Source organism: Dama dama, chromosome 11 (assembly GCF_033118175.1).
Source record: "Dama dama isolate Ldn47 chromosome 11, ASM3311817v1, whole genome shotgun sequence".
NCBI classification, from domain to species: Eukaryota; Metazoa; Chordata; class Mammalia; order Artiodactyla; family Cervidae; genus Dama; species Dama dama.
This window is the reverse complement of record NC_083691.1, coordinates 27567725-27572318: the sequence shown is the minus strand read 5'-3', so window position 1 is coordinate 27572318 and position 4594 is coordinate 27567725. Positions and strand designations below refer to the sequence as shown.

Sequence of the window (4594 nt, the reverse complement as noted above, 5' to 3'; positions counted from 1 at the left end):
ATCCCGAAACCATCCCTTCCCACCTCTCATCCATGAAAAACTTGTCTTCCATGAAACTGGTCCTTGGTGACAGAAAGGTTGGGGACCGCTGTGTGTAGAGGTTGTCATTATAGATGGGGCAAAGGTTCAGGGAGGGATCCGAACCTTTCTGAGGTCCCAAAGTGAGTCACCGACAAGGTAGGACCAGAACAATATCCCTGGGCTCTGTACCAGCAGTTTCACTGCCACCAGGATTCCAGGATTCACAGAAATTAGTGAGAGGCACTGAAGAGAGGAGAGAGAGGCAGGAAGGGGCTAGAACTGACGGTGACCCCCAGTTTGTAGCTTGGATCCTTACAAGAGCATCATTTGATGAGATACTAGGCCTCGATGCTGGTCGGGGGCAGAGGATGAACTCAGCCTAGAAGGTGGCTGAGAGCAGGGTGCCAGGCTGGAGCCCCGTGGAGAAGCAGGGAGGAGCCAGAGTGGTGGGCCCCCGCGATGTGCACACCTGCTGTCCCCCACCAGGCTCCTTGGGACTGCCATGGCCCTGCCAGTAGAAGGGGTGATGTTCAGCAACCACTCAGCGTTCTGAGCACCTGTGTCCTCACAAAGCAGCACCAGAGTGTCTGCGGCTTAGAAAGGCCCTTGGAGGCGACACCTCCCTGGGCCCCTGACTCTGCCAATCCTGCCTGCTGCCCCTCCCTCGTCTGACGGCCAGTGTCGGGGTGAAGTGAGGCCACCTCAGCGAATCCTTACAGCAGAAGTTCTGCCTGGATAGAGGCCTCCTCAACACCTCTGCACTCAGTGAAAAGAGACCATAAAGTGACTCTCCACACACAAATAGAAAGACTATTTCTGGAACAAGAGAAGAAAGTGGTAGGGCGTAGAGGATCAAAGGTGGGACAGACCTAGTTACTGACAGCCCGGAGGGGCCCAAGGGCTGGAGAGCAGGCCATCTGGGGCCGTGGGGGCAAGTCGGCTCCATGTCCACCCTGCAATGGCCTGCCTAAGAGGTGGTGAGCTCCCCATCATGGTAGGAGCTCAGGCTGGGATTGGAAAGCAGCCCCTGGGGAGACTGCAGAGGAGCTCTGGCCTTAGGAAGAGGGCAAAAGCCTCTCATCCTTTATTTTCCAGGTTCAGTCATTCCATGAACATTGTTCCTCCAAAGGAGCTAAACAGCAATCTCCACTTTTGTTTTTGAATCTGTTTATTTACTTAGCTGCACTGGGTCTTAGTTGCGATGTGTGGGATTTAGTTCCCTGAACAGGGACCGAACCCGGAACTCCAACACTGGGAGCCCAGTCTTAGCCACTGAACCACCAGGGAAGTCTTAGCACTTTCCACTTTTCACATGGATTTGCTATCTCAGGCATCTTTCCTCTTCTATTCCAGTCCTCCCTGTCTCCCTCCCAGCAGCTAACTAATATTGTTCATGTGCAACTAATCACAGGTGTTACCGCGGGATGTGACCGGATGCTAGGTGGTTCACAGGCCAGTGCTTCTCACACTCCAAGGGGCCTAGGAGCCACTTGGGGATCTGATCCAGCTGATCTGGCCTGGGACCTGAGGGTCTGCCTTCAACAGGCTCCCAGGTGCTGCTGCGACCACCCTTGGAGAAAACGAGGCTGCAGTGGCCGGGGAGACCTGGAGGATTCTACGACGGGTGGGGGTGGGAGTGAGCAGCAGGAAGGCTCCTGCGCAGGAATTTCAAAGGACTGGACTCACTTCTTTCTGGAGCTTGCTCTCCAGATGAAGATGCTGCCCACCTTCAGGGTCATTCCCAGTCTCCCTGCTTGAAAAGCATAAATCTGCTCTAAGAGGGCAGCTCCACCACGGCCTGGGCACCCTGTGTGACCTCCCCTCTCGCTCTCCTGTCCCTGGGAAACTGCTTCTACCTGAAGGAGCTTTTTTTTGTATCTATGGGGTGGGTGGCTGCAGTTCCCATCAGACCAGGGCTCGTTCAGGGCCAGCCCAGCTCAGCCAGAGCTCTGGACAGAAAGCCTCCTTCCTGCCTTCCCTTAGCTGGCTGCCGACACAGACGCAGCATCTGCAGAGAACCCCCTCACCAGGAACCAGGGGGTCTCTGGCCCTTCCCACTCCTGAGCCTCAATTTCCCCATCTATAACGTCAGAGGGCTCTCTCAGAGATACTTGACTCTGCACCCACCCATTCAGGGTTTGGGTGCTCAGAGCAGGTGGGGATGGGGCTGTGGGGTGAGGTGGGTGTGAGGGGTGGCCAGGGGACAGGGACAGGCAGGGCGGCTCCATCAGGGCGCACCCGCCTTCATAGACTCTCTCTGCACTGAGGGTTCTCAGATATTTTTAGGAAGGTTGGCGCCTCCTGGGCTATGATTCATTAATACAGCTGACAAGGATCAGCATTTTCTGAAACGGCAGTGGGAAGTTGAGAAGGTTCCCTAGTGCGGCTGTGAGGAGAAGGGGAGAGTCCTGGAGTTTCTAGCCAGAGCTGTGCGTGTTGCAGGGGGATGATTAGAGGGTGTAGGGGAGTGAGGTGTTGCAGGGAGTGGGCAGGGGTCCTGGGAGTGTCCATTTCGAGTGAGGGACTTGGTGCCCAGGGCAGGGCTATTTGACCACGACAAAGCAGAACCTCTTCAAAGCTTTGTAAGTGCTCTAGAGAGATGCTCCTGTGTGTGTGTGTGATGGAGGAAGTCAGTGGGGACATTGTGACATCATGGACCAGGCTTCAAGGCCTCTTTTGCTGATTTCAATACATATTTGCTGACGCCCTACTGTGGTCAGGCCCTGAGCTGTGAGGCACATTTGTTTTATTGTTTTTTTGTTCATTGTGCATTTACTCTGTGCATGTGTGTCGGATAAAGTTTCAATTAGCAATAATCACGCTTTGAATAAACCTCATTGGCTATGATACTGCCACTGTGCAAAGCTGTGTACTCATGGAGCCAGTACCTACTCTGTGCCGGCCCAGAGGCCTGGCTCTGATTCTGACTTCAGTATACTCTGCTCTGTGACCTTAAATGAGTCTTTTCCCCCTCTCTGGGCTTCCCTGGTGGCTCAGATGGTAAAGTGTCTGCCTGCAATGCGGGAGACCTGGGTTCGATCCCTGGGTGGGGAAGATCCCCTGGAGAAGGATATGGCAACTCACTCCCGTACTCTTGCCTGGAAAATTCCATGGACAGAGGAGCCTGGTAGTCCATGGGGTCGCAAAGAGTCGGATACGACTGAGCGACTTCACTTTTCACTTTCACTTTCCCCTCTCTGAGCCTCAGTTTCCTCCTCTGACAAATGCGTGTGGTGTAGTTTCTTTCCTGCCTGCCTCACTGTAAACACAATGGAGGCCAAGACATTTGATTAACATCAAAACACACTATTCTTGTTATGCCCACAGCATCCAGGCCCCTCCCCACCTCCTCATCAGCTCACTCACAGCCGTCTTGGAGGACCCCCAAAGCCGCTTCTGGCCTGCCCTTTCCCGCAGGGCTCTTGGCTGAAGTGAGGAAAGGGGTGGGCTGTGCCAGCAGACCCCACGCTGGGCCAAGGTGGAGAAGGCTGCTCCCCAGGCCTAGGGGCCACCCAGGTCCTGCCACTTGCTGCCCACCTGTGGGACTGTATTCACCAGGGTTCTCCAGAGAAACAGAACCGAGAAGATGTTATGTTAGCTCAGGACGTCATGGGAAAATACCACAGTCTGGAAGGCTTGAACAACAGAAATTTGTGTCTCATGGTTCTGGAGTCTGGCTGTCCAAGATCAGCATGCCAGTAGAGTCAAAGGCCAGTGACAGCCCTGTCCTCAAGGCCTAATTAACCCCAATTAACCTCCCCAAACTCCTGCCTCCTAATACCATCACACTGGGGGATTTGGGCTTCAACATGAGGATTTGGAGGGGGACACATTTGGTCCATAATAAATATATATATGAAGAGATTTATTACAAAGGAATTGTCTCACAAAATTGCGAAGACTGGAAAATCCCAGTCTGTAGTGTGGGTCTGCTGAAGGAAGGGGAACCTCTTCCAGGGTCCAAGAGTGGCCTCTTGTCTAACACTCAGAAATGAATTGTCTGAGGAGACACACATGCTGACAAGGGAAGAGACTTTATTGGGAAGGGGCGCCTGGGCGGAGAGCAGGAGGGTAAGGGAACCCAGGACTGCTCTGACATGTGGCTCGCAGCCTTGGGTTTTATGGTGATGGGATTAGCTTCTGGGTTGTCTGGCCAATCATTCTGACTCTTGGTACTTCCTGGTGGCGCATGCATTGCTCAGTCAAGATGGATTCCAGCGAGGAGGATTTGGGGAGGTAGTAGGATACATGGATACAAGGATACAAGACCTTTTGACCTTTCCTGAGTTCTTCCGGTTGGAATAGTTGCATATTCCTTACAAGGACCTGCTGTCAGAAAAGAAACTCATGCAAACGGTTACCATGGAGCCTGGCCAGGCAGGATGGGCACTTTCAGTCATTGTCTCCCCCTAACAGGTCAGCAGGCTGAAGATCCAGCAAAGCTAATGCCCAGATGACCTCCTGGCATTATTCCGCCTTACTCAGGGGAGGCTGGGCTTTTTGTTCTATTCAGGCCTTCCAATGATTGCATGAGGCCCACCCACGTTACAGAGGGCTACTGGCTTTTCTCAAA

General features: G+C 53.5%; 1 pseudogene; it reads right to left on the bottom strand.

The window, feature by feature from the left end:
• Window positions 1-2806: 2806 nt before the first annotated feature.
• Window positions 2807-2888, bottom strand: LOC133065762 (U4 spliceosomal RNA; annotated as a pseudogene).
• Window positions 2889-4594: the final 1706 nt, after the last annotated feature.